This window comes from Lissotriton helveticus, chromosome 8 (assembly GCF_964261635.1).
Source record: "Lissotriton helveticus chromosome 8, aLisHel1.1, whole genome shotgun sequence".
Lineage (NCBI taxonomy): Eukaryota > Metazoa > Chordata > Amphibia > Caudata > Salamandridae > Lissotriton > Lissotriton helveticus.
The window spans coordinates 382,677,258-382,697,599 of record NC_136069.1 but is presented as its reverse complement, the minus strand read 5'-3'; positions in this window follow the sequence as shown (position 1 = coordinate 382,697,599).

Sequence of the window (20,342 nt, the reverse complement as noted above, 5' to 3'; positions counted from 1 at the left end):
TGATACCCCCCTGCCATCCCCCTTGGTGAAAAGTTTGGAAGTACAGCTGGATGATAAGCTAACGATGAAGGACAATGTCAAGAACATCGCGGGCTCTTGCTACTATAGCCTTCGTCTGCTTCGTAGAATGATTCCGTATCTGCCATTAAAACACCGAAGAACTGTGGTACAGGCGATGGTTATAAGTCGCCTGGACTACAGTAATGCCCTATTGCCGGAGGTGGGCGAGACTGTTCTGGCGAAGCTGCAAGTTATTCAGAATACTGCAGCCAGAATGGTGTTAAACCATCCACCAGGATCACCATCAATGCCTTTGCTGAGAGAGCTTCACTGGCTCCCAGTTAAAAAGAGATCATTCTTCAAGATTTGCTGCCTTACCCTTAAGGCCATTAAAGGCATGGGTCCTGACTATCTGCAAAATAGGCTTTGCATACAAACCTCCAAATGTAATCTTAGGTCAAACTCTTTGGCGCTCCTGAAGGTTCCACGCATTCGCCTCAGTCGTACAGGGGGCAAAGCTTTCTCTTACATTGGCCCCAGATATTGGAATACTCTCCCTGCACAAAACTACGTCCTATCTTGTGTTTAGAAAACACCTCAAAGCTTTTTTGTATTAATGCACTTCTCATTCCTGTTTTATGGTTCCCGGTAGTCGCTTTTTCTATCTCATTGTTTTCCTCTGGGCTTTAAGCGCTGAGATGCCCCCGGGTAAGTCATGCGCTATATAAAAAGCAATAACATAACATAACATAACATCTCCAATCGTGATCAATTACTGAATCACAGGCATCTGTCCCATTCTCAGCACCCTGTAGTCAGGCCCAATAATCTGGCACAGCACTAAAACTGCAATGATTTGACTCTTAAAATTGCCTTAGTCAATTAGTGAACATTTATGGGAAATCAGCTCTTAAAATTGTAGACCTCTCTAAAACACCTGATACCCGGCTAACAATGTGCTTTACAGATACCCCCGAGAGAGTGCCCTTCTCTTGTTCTGGGTTCCACTTTGCTGCAAAATTGACCGTGGGGCCTGACAGAAACCCACTCTTCCTTGGAATGTTGAGTTCCCCATGGATCACCCTTGTCCCTAATCTCGTCGAAGATCTTCATCCTGTCTCGAGTGTCCAGACTTGAGACTGCAGGGAAGCATTTTGAAAATTTCCACAGATGAGGAGAGGTATGGGTGTCTCTCTTCGCAGGACCTGCTATTAAAGTGCGAGCAAATGAATCGTGATTATTTAACCGTGCCCGAGATTATGACATATTCCTTCTGTCTACTTTTATATAGCTTAATTATTATTGTTATGCACAAACCAGGTCATTTCGTGGGTTGCAGTGTTGTGGTAAAAGAATTCCAAGGCCTCCAGATGCCTGCCATTTAGATGTCCATTGAGAAGAAAAAACGTAAGGTTGTCTTTAAGAATACCGATAACAAAATTATAATCTGACAGAACTATTGTTGTCGAAATATCGTTTGCACAAATATTGCTCCCTAGGGTGTAGTTTTTCGACCATTTTCTCCAATGGGGTGGACAAGGGTTCCAAACAATATTTAGAACTGTACGTTTTGGTAAGACACAACTTAAGCCCCGGTATTCTAGTTCAGTAGCAAACCTAGAAATTTAAACAAGACACTCATTATTACTAAATACTAAAGCATAAGAATGCAAACATATAGTGAATACACCGTGAAAAATGATAGTTCTGGAAGACTGTATATTGCCACGGTATACTATATATCATAACCCATCTCTGAACTTGGGTTTACATTATTTAACTGCAGAGCAGCACGCTGACTAGTTTACAATATTTTCCATAAGAGGTTATAAAAAGCAATTGATAAAAGCAAGGAAACTAGCCTTACATACTCCCAAATGGGTTTTATTTGTCCTGAAATGTTGTAAGCAAATTCAACTGTAATTAATGTAAAGCTTGCTTTGTTTGTACATTGATTTTATGTGTCCTAATTTTTCCTTAATGCTTTGGTAATTCTGTTCAGTTTTCATGCTCTGGTGACATGATTTAATGTTGCACTTGTTTTATTTAGGATTTATTAAAATAGAGTGTGATTCTGTCCAAATTCACATAAGGTGCTTAAAAATAGGCTTTGGTGCTGGTCGGGTGCAGCAGTCACTTCGTGTGAATCACAAGTTTAATGTTTTTTATTCTTTTTTGCCTTATTCATGAATTTCGCTCTATTTAACTTTTATTGGATAAAGGGTTGAGCTCACTTGAAGCATGAAATTTCCCTCACAAGTTTGAGCTGCTAGTGGAGCTGTGAGCCTAAAGCAAAGGTGAGGATAATGCATATTAATGGAAACTTGTTTAAGTATGTTGAAGTATGTGTGCATGTTATCTCTATTGTAAGATTTAACTCTTTATGCCTCTTAGAAAAATGCCAGCTTTAGCCAAGAAAGGCTTGCCCCATGCAAAATGTGGCTAGTTAATTCTTCTGTTTTTATTTCTTTGGATTCTGGTACTTGCAGCTGTCTTTTCGATTGCTTCTATTACAAATATAGGAATACAAGTATCAAAATATAAAAAAAGAAGACAATATAAAAATGTTCTTTGTATAACTACAAGTACCGGCAATGTCACAACTTGATTGTAAAAGAGAAACATGCACTGATAACGCCAATAGCCCTGGCTTTGGCTGACAGCATTTTACTTTGTCAGTTCTTGCTTTGTTTTGTCATGGTTTTTGTAAGACTTAATTGTTGAGGGAGCTGCCATGTCCTCATCAATACATATACAAATTGCTGAAAGCAAAACAAGTTGTTTGGTCTCCAAAATATCTTGCCATGATAGTCTTTGGCAGAGAAGGGACCTACTTTATGAGTGGATGTGCTCCTTGTGATAGAATAGAATGCGGTGACTCACAGTGAAGTTAGCCAGTGGCTGAAATGGAATGACCAGTTGCTCCATGCTATACATTGTAGAGGGTTTAAAATGTGAATTACACATTAACAGGTCAAAAATAATAAAAAATATTAATAAAATCACTTATAAAGTGCATGGCTACTTCGTAACAAAGTGTCCCAGTGCTAAGTAAAGTGACCCAGATCCCCACCACAATAAACTATAGTTGAAATACAGCACATTAGACTGACCTAAACAGCCAGCTTTTTATCTATTTGCAGAACAGTGGTTCTTAAGTCTCCTGTCTGATTAGAAAATGGTGGGAGTTCCATCATTTGGCTGCTAAAAGCAGAAGGAGCCTCCTCTGATCTGTGCCTTTTCAACAACGGAGACTGATGCTAGCACAAACCCATCAGATCTTAACATTCTAGTAGGAACACAGGGCTTACAGAAAGACTGTAAATAGCGGGGATTCTTGTTCCTAAGGATCTTATGACAGTGCACATGGCTTTAAAGGTAAGTTGTTTCTCAAGCGGTAGCCCGTGCAACTTTGAAAGAACAGATCTCAAAGAAGACCACCTAAGGAGGTTCGATAGCAGATGAGCTGCCGCATTTGGTACTTGCTGAAGTCTCATCAACTGAGACTGTGTAACTCCCATATAAAGAACATTACAATAGTCCAGCCTTGAAATAACCAAGCTTTGGGCTACTGTCTTGGTGCACACTCAGGGAGGAGTCCAAGAATCTTGCGAAGGGTGTTTAAAATCCTGAAGCACGTGCATGCTAGGGCTGTTATCTGACTGTCAAAAGAAAGCATACCATCAAACCATATGCTGAGATTCTTGACTTTTAGCTTAGAAGAATGCTAAGGGCCGAGCATGTCTAGCAATCAGGCTGGTTCCCCAAGATAAAGAACTCTGTTTTGCCAGCATTTAATTTAAGAGAACTGAGGTCCACCCACTGAGCCACCTCTGTCAAACAAGCCCTTAACAGTGTAGCAGTGCCAGTTTCATTCTGTGACAGGGTGATCACCAATTGCATATCATTGGCGTACAAAATTATATGGAATCTGTACTGCTCAACGATATCAGCTAGGAGGCATATATACAGATTGAATAATGTAGGGCTTAAGGAAGAGCCCTGAGGCACCTCCTGCTGCAGTGGGAAAACCTGAAAGGATCGATCTTGTAGAAAGGAAGCTAACCACTGCAAGGCAGTATCTTCAACACTGCATCTCCACAATCTTTCAAGCAGAAGGTTGTGGGACAGTGTTAAAAGCTGCACTAAGGTCTAACATCAGCACTGCTGCTGTATCACTCCAATCCATGACTTGTCGGATGGACTCTGATGCTAGAAGAAGTGCCGACTCTGTGCTATAAAGGGGGTGAAAGCCCAACTGAGTCCTATGAAGAAGCTCTTTTGTCTCAATAAAGATGGAAAGATGCTGATTTACCCATTTTTCAGCAACCTTAGAGGAAAAAGGGAGCAATGATATTGATCTGAAATTTTTAGGCTTAGATTGATCTAGAAAAGTTTTTTTTTAAGAAAAGGCAACACAGTGGCCTGCTTCCGGCATTGAGGGGTCTTTCCTGCCTTACAGGAGCTGTTTAAGAGGTCACAGAGCATAGGTGCTATAGATGACATTCCTCATTCCTGAACCCCTGGAACAGCAGGGTCAGAGTAAGAACCCAATTTCACTGCTCGCACCAGGGAAGACACATCCTCAAGTTTAATGGGTTTAAATGAGGATAGCCCTGAGCTGTTCGACAGTAGTTCTAACCCCAAACAGAGGCATGGTGCATCCCTGGATACCTCAGGGAACGTAGAATAAATAGATGAAACCTTGTTGGCAAAAAACTGAGCCTTGCATTACAACATTCCTCTGAGGGTGGAGTAGCCGCTGACACTCGATCCAAGGAGGATAGGGATTTAACAATTGAGAACATTTCTCAGGTGGAATTTTGGGCCGCCTCAGTTTTGCTGGCATAGAAACCATGTGAGTCGCATTTATATGCCTGTAACATCCCTTCAAGGACACCTGATAGTTGGCCTGATCAGAAGGTTTAGGTTCAAAGTTCCTGCGCCAAACACTCTCTAAGTGTTTATAATTCTATTTTAATGCAAGTAGTTCTTCACTAAACCATTCTGCCGAAGGTTTAGAACTTTTACCAATAGGGTCAACTCTTGGTGCAATTTGATGGAGTGCCCCCATTATCCAATCTTCCAACTGTAGGGACTACGGTCAGATGCAGGCGATATTTTGACAATACAGATCCTGGTATTGGATGGGGGATACTGATAACCCTACATCTTCTAAAAGAGATGCTCATACTTGATACGGAAGGCTATTTTAGAGTGAAGGACTAAACATGATTTACAACTATTTATAAATGTATTCCACAAATTGAGGTGAAACAAGCTATAAGGAAAAAGCCCATATGAAGTTCAATAGAACTTGAAGGAAACGCCTTGGCAGGCTGGATGTTTTAATATTAAGATCTTACAATTTTGGATTTGAATAAAGCAACAATTGTTCTAATGAATGGACCTTGAGGCCTATTGCCTTATTCGTTTATGGGTGCACCATTCCACGTTTTCTTTCTAAATATAACTCTGCCTAGCAGTAATATCACACAACAGCTAATATTGGGATAGAAGTGCACCATATTATACTATTTGGAACTGTGTGTGAGGTGCAGCGGAAAGGTCCGCCGTTGTCCAACTGTAAGGTAGCTAAATCAACACCCTGATCCAAACTAAGGCAATTCAAGGCGAGAACCTGAGTAAAATTGGCTGTCGTTACCCTTGCCCATTTCTGAGTCCTTACCGGCCATTCCTGGGCAAGTATAAGCATGAAGTTAGCAACAGGAACCAGAATTGTAAGGGCAAATGGGCAATCCAGTTAAATTAGAAAAAAATAGGCTCTAGGATATGACTCAGTTTGTGCGTGGAGGACACAACCAATTGGGAAAGTAGAAGGGTTTCCAAATCTGCAAATCAGAGAAGCCACGGCAGGACATGTGATGCAGGGAAAATCACAGGCCCCCGCAGTGTGGGGTGCCCAGCTGCAGGGGGCCCCCTCAGCACAATGCTCAGGCCCAAGAGTTCTGGATCAAATCTGGAGTGGGGGCCCCTCTGTATACGTGGCAGGGGGGGCTCTCAACTTTCATTACGCCACTGATATGATGTTTTCAAAATTGAGATTAAGGTCTCTGATAACCATGTAGTTAGAGTAGCATAGGATGTAAGATGGCAGTAGTTCTGTTAAAGAGGTCATAAAGCTAGCCACCGATCCCGGAGGTCGATAGATCAGGATTCTGGCTAAGGTAAATTTGCTGGACAGGGTAAGAGAGAAGAATGCTGCCTCGCTAACTGAAATGATTAGTTCTGTAAGTGTACATCTGGCAGACTGTTTTAAGATAATAGCAATTCCACCTCATGTGACTACCTATCTTGCCTAACAATGGCAGAGCCTTGGGGGACAGCAAAAAATATGTCAGGCACTGAATACTCATTCAGCAGAAAACTGTTTGTGGGAGATAATCCATTAAAAAGTCCAACATTTTTCACTTGTGTTTAACAAGTGAGTGGCAATTTAGGGAATCGATATGAGCCACATGAAGGGGAGGTGGTATTTTATGCCCTTCGGTGTCCAATTTCAATGAGAACGCTGGGAAGAAACCACATTGGCCGCAGCAGAGGCTCACCTGAGTCAAGTAAAATAAGTGCTTACACTTAGTTGAATCATTAGGGGCCATTGACCAAAGTTCCTTGGAAGGAGCATTGAAACCAACCTGGACCTCCCCAGGTGTCCTGGCCCCTGGGGCCATCCAGGCATGGACAAGTGCAGATGGGCTTGCCTTTGGTGCACATACGCCATTTATATAGAACACCAGCATCGAAAAATGCCGAAGTATGGGACTAGACTGCTAACTGGCCAAAATGGTGGCTGTCACGGCAAAACCAACCAAAAGCCTCTCCTCAAAGTGCACACAACATGATTCACATAAGATACCCCCCAAAACAGTTCCTCTGTCTCTAAAACAATTACTAAACAGAATTTCAAAAGTAGCTTTAAAAACAAATAAAACAATTTGTCAAGCATCAGGGCAAACTTTACCGGTGGCATCCACGCACCGGCCTGCTTCTATATAGTGCCGGCATCGAAAAATGCTATAGCACGGAACTAGACCACTAATTGGTGAACATGGCAGCCATTGCGGTAAAACAAACTAAAACCCTTACTTCAAAGTGCACACAACATGTTTCTCACAAGATCCACCCAAAAAGAGTTCCTGTGTCTCAAACAATTAATAAACAGAATTTCAAAAGTAGTTTTAAAAACAATTAAAACAGTTTGTCAAGCATCAGGACTCACTTTACCAATGGATGAGGAGGACTGGCTAAAAGCCCTTGTATTTCTGTTTATTAGATATATATACGTTTAGTAAAATTTAATAGTCTTGACTAATGCCAGACCTAAAAACAATATCACTTTTTGGGATGTATATTTGTTTTTGATATCTCCTGAGATCAGGCACCTGTTGCTATTTTGAGAAATGTGAATAGTTTGACTTAATTAGACTGCTCACATCTCAGTGTTAATTAAACCTACATTAAACTGAGTGACTTTTAAATCATGCTGCTTCAGCTTTGCACTCCCACCCGCTGCTCACACATGCACTATTTTCAGCCCTGACTTTTAGAGCACAGTTGATGGGAATTCTGGGTGTGAGGAGAAACAGTTAAATTGGAGGAAGGGCAATCTCCCACTTTGAAGGTAAACTGCAACAATTATTTTATCCTGTTCCTGGCCTAGATGCATTGTTGTCTCTGTAGCTTTGTGAGGCACCCCAATGGCCCACCTCATCCCCTCCCTTGTGCGACTGCCTAATTCATTCACCCTGTTGTATACTGAGTACTAATGAACTAAAGGATATTTACTTTCACTATGATCTTATGTTACACAATGGCATTCGAAGCGGGTATGAGTTTTCCCCTTCTGACTGTTACAACTATTTGATCACGCAGCAAGTTTCATGATTATGCTTCATAGTTAAGGCAGCCTGTGTTGCTCGCATTAATTGTATTTGTGTGTTGGGTTCTGCCAGTGCACTGTCTTCATCACAAGCAAATCTACATTTTCTCAGCACTGTTATACATTTATGTAAACTTAGGTTCTATTATTTGTTCAGGTATAAGACTTACTGATTAAATAGTGGTCCAATATGTTACTTGTGTGAATCTCTTATCTTTAGGTAGTTCGTCCTTGGGAAGTTGTGCCTCTTGGTTTTGTAATTTTAGGATTATGATTAACTGTTTAGTTATATAGTATTATCCTAAAACACATTCTTCAGCAAGACAGTTAAGCTACTGATACTCATTTTTTGGTCTGTTTACAGACAGTTTGGCTATTAGCCAAACCGCATATCGCCAGTGCTAAAAACATACACGCTGTGAATCAGCCCACTTCTACTCATTTTTGGTGTGGCATAGCCAATTCCAGCCTTTTTTACTGGACCTGGCCCTTTTCGCAGGGTAACCCCCAAACTTTTTGCCTTCCTCTCCCTATTTTTCCTGAATTTGTTTTTGGTGGCTTTAGGACACTGAGCACTTTACCACTGCTAACCAGTGCTACGGTGCTTATGCTCTCTCCTTAAAACATGGTAGAATCGGCTTATACCCAATTGGCATATTTAATTTACTTATAAGCCCCTAGTAAAGTGGCACTAAATGTGCTCAGGGCCTGTAAATTAAATGCTCCTAGTGGGCCTTCAGCACTGGTTGTTCAGTTTAAACCTGCCATTTTGACCTGGCAAGGCATACTTTTTTTATACTAAAGGATGATCATTAGCACTCCTCGTTAGTACTCAAATTTAAAGTAAATCTAAACTAAATTATTCTGTCTTAAACGTGCTACTTGGTGTCAAAGGGCTGCCAATCCCTAGGGTAACTTAAATGAACTAGTAAAGGTACAAGAAGCTCTGTCAGGACCAAACCAAGTGCACAGTTGGGGTGAATTTACCAAACTCCTGCCTCAATTTTATGTACTTTTGTGGTTCTTTTTCAACAAGAAAACCTTTTGTGAACACAAACAATACTGAACCCACTGATCATGGATTTCTCAGTGTTATTCTTATTCTTTTCATTGATTCATATTTGTCATTGGTTTTCATGTTCTAACAATGTATATGAGAATCATTTCTTCATGATTTACATATTCATTCCATTAATTCACATTACACGATAATCCTATTACTTTCTATTTAACATGATTCTACAACAAACGGCGATTGATGATGATTTGCCCGATGCATTTCGGGACGCTTGTCCCTTCCTCAGGGGCCTCTGTTAAAGGAACCATATGAATGTTCAGTTATACATTGGTATTCAATTTTACATTAAATCATAAATAATACATAATTTTTCATAATTTTTCTGTAACTAAAAGTTACCATGATGTTTAACCATCTTGTACTTCCGAGACATACAAGGTTTAAGAAAATGACCAGCTTATACAATCTTTTTGTGGTCCATAAGTAGAGCTCGATTTCTTAAAATAGACCGAAGGAACACTCTCAAGAGATGGCTACCGTTTTAGACTGTATGATATATAACATCACGTATTGCCTTCTGCACATATTCTTTCCAGAAAAAATGATAGAGGAAATGAGAATCCAAGTGCAATGTGAAAAAGAGGTGCTGTACTGTGCAAAGTGACTGTTTAAAAATATTGTTTAAGTGTTTATCTATGATGTGCCATGGCCAACAACAGCGTTTAGATGTACAATGTGCTTTATGCGGGGAACGAGGTGAATCGAAAACGTTGTGCACACGTGAAATGAAAATGCTTACGTGCATATATTCATATACAAATAAACGTTGGCTAACCTGAAAAGCCGACGTGGAAAGTAGCTGAGTTTGTGTGGAAAGTTTAAAAAACTCCGCTCTTGAATCTATGGAAAACAATAGTGAAACTGCGGTGAGCTACACGTGCCTTTAAGGTCGTTTAGACCTTTCTGTGCAGGCGACTACCTTATGCTAAAAGTACCTGTACATTAAACGACGGTCCCCACGGGTGTTGTTGAAAATCAGTAAACACATAAAACGTGCGTCGTAAAGGGAACCGCTTGTTAATGATTAAATGCTGTTAATCGCATGAAATAGAAGTTCACCTTACCAGTTTGAGATGTAGAGGCGAGTTAGATACATACTTGTGGCGTTTTCAGTGCTATTCTGAAACGCAATATTCTCCAAATCTGTAAACATACAGAACGTGCAACGTCAGGGAGACCGCTAAAAAATTAATCTTGTGCTTTCAAGAAAGCTAATCGCGTGAATTAAGACCTCACTTTTCCCGGCCAAAACGAGGGGACGAATTGGATGCGTGCTCTTAGCGTTGCAGGTGCTTTACTAAGATGCGAATGGGTGCTTTTAAATAAAGTAGTACATGCTTTGTCATGCGAGAGATGCTGTACATAAACGAAAGGTGCGTTTAGGTGGTGCAAACACGGCGGCCATATTTGTGTAGTGAATAGCGTGAATAGCGTGTACTGGTCTTACTACCGCTGTCTGATGCCGACTTTAACAAGGGTGTGAAAGGCTGTATTCTAAACATACATTTCGTTACTGATTACAAATAAAACATTGCATACATAGGTACTGTTGATAAACTTTGAAATTCTAATACAATCGAACTGAGTGGCTGACAGTAATGCTGGTATACAGTTTAAACATGCACATGTACCCCCTAGAGTCACTTCTACATTCTGTACTGCGTTCTGACTGTATTCACATGTTGGTTCCTAGATCTATGCATAACCATATGCTAGTTGTCTGGTGATATAAATACAAGGCTGACGTGACTAACAGTAATGCTATTCATATGTATCCTATGTTCAAGTCTATTAATATACATGGATATAAGTTATGTCTGTTTTATGTCAGGGAATTTCTACTGACACTAAAACATTTAAGGCTGGCACTCCTGCGTTATTTAAAGAGAACAACTTAAGTCTATTTTATCATTGAGACCAAAGGATTCCATTGTTTGGTATTTTTTAATTGCCATCACTTCATGTTGTGATAAGAACTGGCTTATGTCCCTCCCTTCTTGTATTGCTATCTTTTCGATCACCATGTATCGCACTTGGGAAATGTTGTGTTGATGATTTATCCAGTGTACTACAAGGTTTGAATTTGTGTTTTTGTTTCGTATCATGCTTTTATGCTCTCCAATTCTTATTTTAACTTTTCTTTCCGTTTTTCCGTTGTACAAAAGTCCACAGGGACATTTTATACTGTAAATGACAAAACTTGAATTACAATCTGCTGTAAATCGTAACATTGTTTTTTCTCCTGCTCTGGGATGAGTTATCCAATTTTGCTGCATTACGTTGTTACAATGAGTGCAGTTGTTGCACTTTCTCATGCCTTTATTGGAGACATTTTCAACAATCTTGGACGGGGTTAATTGCTCTTTGAGATTGGGACTTCTAGTATATGCAAAAATTGTTTTTTCTTTAAAGATGTTGTTGAAATCCTTATCTTTTTGGAGTATGACCAATCTTTTTAAGATTATCTTTTTGATATTCACAGATCTGGTTGAGTACTTAGATACAAAGACATTGCGGTTAGTTGCTTGTTGTTTGGGTTAATTGTTAATAGATCTTTCCGATCTATGGCTGCTACTCGTGATTCTGCTTTGTCTATGCATTCTGAAGGGTATCCTCTATCAAGGAATCTTGCTCTTAATCAAACGAGATCTTTTTGATAGGCTTCTGTGGTGGACGAAATTCTTTTAATCCGCAGCATTTGTGAAAAAGGAAGATACTTTTTGCCAGGCCCAATACTTCCTTTATAATACATATAAGTCACACCTAAGGTAGGCAGTGTACTTAAAAAGATGGACAAGTGCTTTTCAGTATTACATGTCCTGGTGGTGAAAACCTCTTACATTTGTTTTTCAGTACTGCAAGGCCTATCTCTCCCTTAGGATAACATTGGAGTTGCCTTTTTACATTTTATAAGTGTAATTTCAAAATGGGAAGAGATAACTGGTTCGTTCATATTTACTGTCCCTGGAATCTTAATTTAAAATCCTAACATATTTTGAAGTCAGATTTAAATTACAATTCTGAAAATTCCACTTTTAGAAAGATGGCTGTTTCATGTCTTAGCTATTTGATGCCTGGTCACATGACTTGGTATATTTGTCAGTGGGCTTTGTGCATTCCTCCTATACAGCCACATACAATCAGAGCTTAGGTGTGACTGGATGGGCCATCACTGGCAGGATGGGAGGTAGGAGGTGGGTCCACCCTCTATTACACTTGAAAAGGCTATGTCCTGTCTCCACACAAAAGGCCTAACAACCCTGCATTGTCACTTCAACCAGCTTGGAGCCGGGCAGCAGAGGAACAGCATCTGTGCACTTCAAAGGCATGCCTCTTGAAGCCTCTCCCCACTTCAAAGGCACTACTGTGTGTAAAAGAAAGACCTCACACACCAATGCATCCGTTCACTTCTACAACAGTGGGTACTGTGCAAGGAAGAAGGACTGCTGTTCTGCTATAAAGACTGCCACTCTATTGGACTGCTGCTCTACAGGAACTGCTGCCCTGCTGTGCTGGCCTCCTACCCTCTTGCCTGGGTAACCCAGGACCCCACAGTCACTCAAAGGACTAGTCTGCTGCCACCTGTAATGAGCATCAGGGACATGACAAACTCTCCAACAGCTCTTGGTCACATCGTCAGCGAGTTCCCAACCCCCAAGTGGTGCCTCTCGGGTCTTGGGCCCTTGGTGTGGCTCTCAAGCTCTTAAATTCAAGCTTTTCCATTTTTGCAATTGCAAGCAGGAATGGCACCCCTCACACTGAAAATCAGCTCAAACCGCTGCAAGCCTGTCACTTCACTCAGCACCATCATCAGCCTGTGGGGACCACCAACACTAAGCTCCAGCCTGCCCGTCTCCGACGTCTGGCCTGCTCTCCTCTCCATGCCAACTGCTACCTGCGACGCTCTTCTTGCGCCTAGTGACCCTCTCCAATGCAAACCAGACTCTTGGCACAAAACTTCAGTAGGTAAACCCTCAGCCGGGACTAATCAGGCACTGTATTTGACCAGTACTCCATCAAGGTCGGACAGAATTTTTGGCTTTAATCTGGGTTAGCACGGCCAGTTATCCCCAATTGGCATGTTCTGCTTTTAGGGGCTATTTTACAGTTTATTCTTTACAAATTCATAACTCCAGTTCTACTGATTGGATTTTAGCTGTTTTGTTCTTGTTTTATTTATTAGAATTTGTTCTACTTTTCTAACCTGGGGTGGGATCTTTTTGTGTGGTGATTTTACTGTTTTTCTATTTCAAGTATTGTATAAATACGTTGGTCATTGACTCTAACTCAAGCTTGACTGCTCTGTTCCAAGCTACCAGGGGGTTGAGCAAAGGTTAATTTGGGGTTTGCTTTTACCTTATCCTGATAAGGATTGTGGTTGCTGCTTGACCAAGGCTCACACCCCAGTCAACCAATAACCCAATTTCTAACAAAGCATTATTTACATCTGGGCCAATTCAGTGTGGTGATCGTCGTGGTTCAGCGCTCAGACGGGGACAGGGAGCCTGGGCATTTTCTCCACCCAGGCTGTAATGCAGCCTGCATGAAGAACATGCAAAGTGCGCATGACGATTTGGCCCAGACAAGATGGACGGCCAATGAGTCATGCGCACTTTAGAGTTCAGCAACCACTCCTGCACCCGAAGTCAGGGGAGCAAAGCCCCCACCCTAACCTGACGATACTAAAAATAAAATGCTAATAAATTTAGTAATTATCATTTTCTTTTTTCTTTTACACTGCTCCATGAGCAGTGGGGCGATGCTTTTCCGCAATAGCAAAGGAGCGACCACTGATAAATACTGTGAATACTTGCGTTTTACACATTTTGAGATTTGGTCATGCCTTTACCCATGATGTCGTGTGAAGGTGAGGGAGGTTCCAAATAAAGATGTGGTCTCTGGTTTTGTGACAGAACTATCTAATGCTTGATTAGTCTATATATTTTTTTAATTGCATCGGCTTGGATGTCTCAGTTTTAAGCATCTAGCAGGAAGAGGGACTGATTTACAAAAAAAGGAGGAGATTAATATTATATAATTTTTTTAGTATTCCTGTCAGTCAGTTTGTAAGCCGGTACACTACATTTCAATGAATTCTGTATGTAATCAAAATGTATATGTTATGGTCTATTTTAAATCTTAATGAACACATTTTTCGCTTATCCTGATGGGTAAACTCTCCTTCTGGAAAGAAAGGATCTGATTCACTTGTCAACAAAAATAAAATCATTACTGCTAACCTCAAAATTAACAGGCGCTAGTCACAGACTGCCTAAATTGTTTTCATGGGAGTAGAATAATGGAACCTAACATATGTTCTATTAGTTTTTATAAAACATGATAACTAAAAGCCTCTGCTAGTCACAACATTCTACATTGTATACCTAGACTCAAAAAACAAAGGTATGCTAACCTCAAACAATAGATCTTGAAGCAAGAGAGTGGATAAGCCACCAGGGACCTCAGACATAGATTACCATCTAGAAAGGCAAACATGATTGTGAATTAGACCCAGAACCTTTGTCTAAAAATACAAATCTGTCAAGGAGATTTACAGCAACATTTGAAGTAAATGTTTGGCTCTTTAGAGAGTCACAAAAATTCTATGTTTAGACCAGGACATCTGAAATATACGCACATCTAGTACTTCCACACTTTGGAAAATCCATGAGATGTAAAGCCTGCGTACAGAAACTAAGTGCATTTATATATGTTTCCCTTTGGCGAAAACCCTCTCTTACAAACCTGATTCAATAAAATTGGGGACTTTAACTCCTTTCCCACCCTACAAAGGCACTTCTACCTGCCCTTGACAAATGTTGATGTTTTCAAGGCGGAAACTATCCCCTCCTTTACTAAAGTTTACACGATCTACATTTTTTAAAATATTATTTGTATTTTTTTTTTGCTATAACCATACATAACATACACAGTAAATATTTAAAGCAGATGTGACATTGACTTCTTATAATTTGCCAGTCTTAAAAGGACCATTCTACAGGGTTAATTACCACGGCCAGACTGGGAACAGAAACCAACCCTGGCAATTCCGCTCGACCAGCCCTAGGGAGGGGGATGGGGATGGGGTGCCACCAGGAGCTGGGAGGGGATTGGGGGGTGGGCTAGTGTCAAACACCACTGCCCCTTTTGTTACAGGGGGCCGATATCGCAGCACTGCTGCAAAACCAACCCCCAGTAACAAAAATGGCCCCACGGGTCAAAAACCGCCCCCCACCCTTACGGCTCACCGGGAAAACGCCCGGTGCCTGCTACAGCCAGTAATTACTAGTAAATATCGTAGTGCTATAGAACACAATATTACAAAAGTCTGTTCTGCAAGAAATCTTCAATCTAATACTATGATGCACAAAAATATTAATCTGGTATATGTCTTGCCTAAGGCTAAAAAATTATTTGATACTACATTGGAGAGTGGAAGAGGTTGAGATAGTGAAATAGACATAGGTCATATATATATCAAGAGAGTGAGAGAGAGATCAACTTCCTCTTGGGCCCATTTAAAGCTGGTGGCCCTGGCTAATTGCTTGTGTGCCCATGCCTGAAAACACATCTGGCACTACATCCCAGTAGTGTAATTAGGGCAACAAACTGAGCAGGAAATAGTTTATTGCAGACAATGTTCAGTACATCCTTCCTGACCCCCTGGACAGCCCCAAGCCAAGTTGAAGAAATTTACAAGAGTTACTACAAATCTATAGCTTGCAAGGTCACAATTGAGTGTAATACTCTTGGGTCAGGAATTTGAGTTGTATGAATGTATGTCTGTTGTTTATAATTAAACAGACATGATGTGGGTACAGCATATACTCCAAAACATCTTACGGAATATTGTGCCCATGCCACTGTCCCATGCTTTACAGGTTCATTGGGGTTCAGTGAATTGGGCTGAGGTGAAAAGCAAATAGATTTAGATATGGGTGTTGTAGGCATTCTGATAAGGCAGGTAAGGAAGCAGTGGCTTAGCTGGGGGGGGACAGCCCTCCCTGGGCGTCACTTCTTTGGAGGTGGCGGGGGTGGAAGGTAAATTTTGTATTTTCTTTATTCTAGCCCGCACCCCACATCCCGTTCGCTCGTCGGGCCCAAACTAAGGGTTCACCCCGGGCGTCCAAAGCTGAAGCTATGCCACTGTAAGAATGGTGAATTAATGATGTTCACGCTGAAATGTGAGGTATACGGATTGTATGGTGTGTCAGAGTAACTTACTCTGTGTGTACATGAAAATAAAGGTAGTAACTTACTATCTTTATTTTCATGTACACACAGAGTGACGTGACTTATATTTTCTTCGAGGCTTCCTATGATAATTAAGTTTTCACAAAACTGAAAAACGCAGTGATTTGACTTCTGACAGGATGTTGTTGGTGGCAGTCAAGTGGTGTATAATTCACGGTTGAATCACTTGCATGGTATACATATGCACAGACTTCAAGCATTTGTGCATGTAGACACACCTGGTGGTAGATTTTCTGGAGACACCTCTTTTTTACTCTTTTTTTCTTTTTTCTTTCTCTTTTTCTTTGACCCTCAGACAACACATAAGGCATTTCTGTTTAATATTGTTGGACGTTGAATAAGCATGCACCTTGTAAACACCACGTCATTTGTAACAGTATGCATATATGAACTCTGGGCAAACTGCTCATTGCTGTTTCTTTGTTTTTTATTGTTATCTTTCTACAGTGCCCCTGAAGAAGGGATCTACCCGAAATGCATTGGGCTCTTCCATTTTTTTGGTAGTGTAATTAATATAAACGCATTCATGACTGACAGTTTTGTAAATTGAATGTTCATTTTGTTTTTTAACAACAATACTGTGAAGATTTTGTTGTAGTACAAGAAAGGTCTTGCAGTTTATTGAACTTTTCATGTAATTCATGAAATTGAAAAATAAATACAGAAGTTGAATCATTTTGGTTTCAAAAGTGAATTCTTTATTGGTTTACGTTTGTTCTACAATCAAAGTTTCATGTGATTTCATTGTCATACTCTAAATTTAGCTGTGCGTTTGGTATACCACCGATTTAAACTATTCCAGGGTAAGAAATAAAGTGCTTCAAAAGGGATGACTCATGTCAGTGAAGATTTTGTCTTCCAACACGCACCTAGCCAATTTTCTGTCTGTCCGTGTATTGCCGGAGATTATCTAGGAGTACCATTGCTGAAGAATACAGTACACTCATACCTGCTCTTCTGCTTGTCTCCTACCATGCCCTTCGCATGCATTGGACCTTGCAGATGGAACTAGTGAGCTGAAATAATAGGCACATTAGTGCCATTTACAGGATGCCCAAATGTAGATGGTCTCTTACTATAAGAATTACAATAGGTTTTGGCAACGTTGATACCAGCATGTAGTGAATTACATCTGCACAGAGAAATAGATCTAGGAAAGAAAAGCTGCCCTCTTAATAAGAGAAGGTCGGAATTAACCAGCTTATTTAGGACTGACCACTAGCTCAGACTCATATGCATGACAACAAGTACAGCTTCCAACTAAAACTCGCATTAAGGGGGCTTGGGATCTTGTTAAATAGTTGTAAAAATGTAGGCACCAGAACAATTTTCACTATGATCATTTGGCCATTCATTGGCAGAGGCATTGTGACACTACATTCAATCTATTAGTTAAATCAACACCAGGCCATGGTTATTTCTTTTAATCATTTCCCACATCATAGTGTATGTAAATGCAAAGAAAGCATTCGGAGGCTGTCCACCAACGTAGCGGATACTCCAGTTGCAATTGTAGCGCACTAGGGGTAAATGGAGCATTTCAGGCTTAGCCCAGTTATTATTAATGCCTGAGAATGTTTGGAATGGATGATCTCCCCATGGAGCCAAAGCAAGTTTGAGTCTATGTCTTTGACTAAGAGCGTGATACCCGTCAGCAAATAATGAGGTCATAAATGCGTGTGGAGAGATGACAATGCACTTAAGAGAATAGCGCTTCCTCAGCTGACATGCAAGGGGGTTCCATACTGATGGTAAAATGTAGCATGGTTATGTACCCTTATTGATTTGAAAAATGTCAGAGAGACAGTTCTTTGCCTTGATCCTGACAGTGGGGGCAGAATACAGTAGTGTAGTGCATGCACCCATCCTTCATAGTATGGCAAATTGGAATGGCCTTCCCAGCTAATCAAATGCCTTTTCTACATATAACAGGACAGGAAAGCCATTAACTGCATCATGAAGATCGCATAGAGATTGTGTTTAGCTACAGACTATAAAACTAGGCTCACCTGGTAGCACAAAATTGTCCATGAAGGATAGGAATCTAGTATGATTATTGTTTCAAGGATATTGTCAGCTATGCTTTGTACAGACAAAGCTCTTTAGGATGTGCATGGTATTAGATCCTTACCTGGCTTGAGAAGGATAACTAGTGCAGCTGACTCTATGGATTCTGGTACAGCCTCCAAATATGTGGGCAATAGGTGAGGGGCTGCAATTTCTTTAAACATTTTTATAAAACTCCACTGGTAGGTCATTCAAGCCTATGCTTTCCCGGTAGCTAGATTGTCAATTTCACTTACTATTTACCCTTTTACTAAGTAGTTAAAGTAATGGGTCCCAGTATTCCTGGGTTATACAGGTGAGCACTAGTTGCTTCAGGTCAGCTTTTAGGTGTGCGGTGTCTTTTGTTTCTCACAAAGCACATAGATCTTCCAAGAAACTGACGAGTATGTGTATTATATCCACACTACTAGTTACAATATTCATGCCCGGTCTACATAGTAGCAGCACTGTTGTGTGCTTATTGTACTGCCCTATGACTCAGACCAACATTTAGTTTGCCTGTGCATGCTATGAGTAATTTCTTAAGGAATATTACCTCCTAATCAGCTGCAAATCTAAGTAGGAGTACATTTGTTCATATCTGTTAACAAATACTCCAAATGCTGCTTAGTGTATTGTATCTCAAAGACCTTTAATGTGTTTAGTAGTTTGTGTTCTATTTGTGCAGCTGCATTCTTATGGAATTCAAGAGGCCTGCCTATTTAGAGAATAATATCCCTTTGCTGTATGATTTAAATATTCACAGTGTGGAATACTAGACTAATAACCCTGCATTTATCTCGAAGAACTGAATGATAGCCCATGTGACGTGAGCTAGGAATACTTTGCCAATTAGCACAGCCAGACTGGGAACCAAAGCCGGCCCTGGCAAAGTGCCGCCCCCCCTCCTTCCCCAGAGGGGGGGTTGTGGGTGCCGCCAAGTTCTTTGCCGGGGCCAGTTTTCGGCCAATTTTGTTACAAGGACGAATTTGCAGCTATGCTGCAAAAAACGGCCCTGTAACAAAAATGGCCCCCAGGGACCCCAAACTGGCCCCCCACCCGTGCGGCGCACCGGGGGATTGCCCGGTGCCTGCTACGGCCAGTCCAGCCCTGCCGCTGGGAAACAGCATTGAGGGGAACGCTGGAATTCTATCCTCATCTCACTCTCCAGTTTCAATGGTGAATGGTATGACAGTGTCTATTGTAGGTACAAAATATCTGCTACTCAGATTGAGAGACTGCCAGAAAAGAGCCAGTATTAGATTCTTGAGTATGAATTGTGCACTGAGGAGTATTATGAAAAGGCTAGTTGCTGACCTTTGTGTAACCACTTGTATGTGGTAAATGATGCATACCTATGAAATGAAGGATTCCTGAGACGAAGGGCCATGAGAGATGTGTCTTTTGGCACACTCTAGTTTGGTGTGTAGCACCAGCTTCAAATCCTCACTGGATATAGACATGGTGGGTTATAATTTTCTGCATACTGCTGCTACTTCATCAAGGAAGCCTAGGGAATCAACATTAGGGGCATAGATCTTTAACATAGTACAAGGGACTTCATATCTGTATAAAAGTAGAAAACCCTCTTGACCTGAGTGTACTACATGTAGCTTGAAATCTATTGATTTCCTAGTTATGATACTCAGACTTGTGTGTAAGAGCTGAATGAAGATACATATTTAAGGCCACTCCATTTGAAGTCAAAGGGCAGTGTAGCTCTAGGGGCTACATGTATCTCGCATAAAAGACCAATATCCACTTGGTGTTTGTTCAACCAAACATAAATCAGCCCTATATCTGTTAAACATGTGCTCCAAATGCCCTAATTAATAGCTTTGTAAATTAAAAAATGATATTAAAAAAAGAACACTGAAAATGCACATAATTGTCATGGCCCACCTGGTCCTCAAATAGAATGTCATGCTCCTTCTCCCTAAATCAGAATTTCTATCCACTCAAGTAGTTCTTCATAAAATAAATGGGGATTTAACTTTGCTGCATCTTATTTCTTCAAAGAAGTCATCAAGATTGAAACTACTGAGATGGGCATTCCTTACTTGT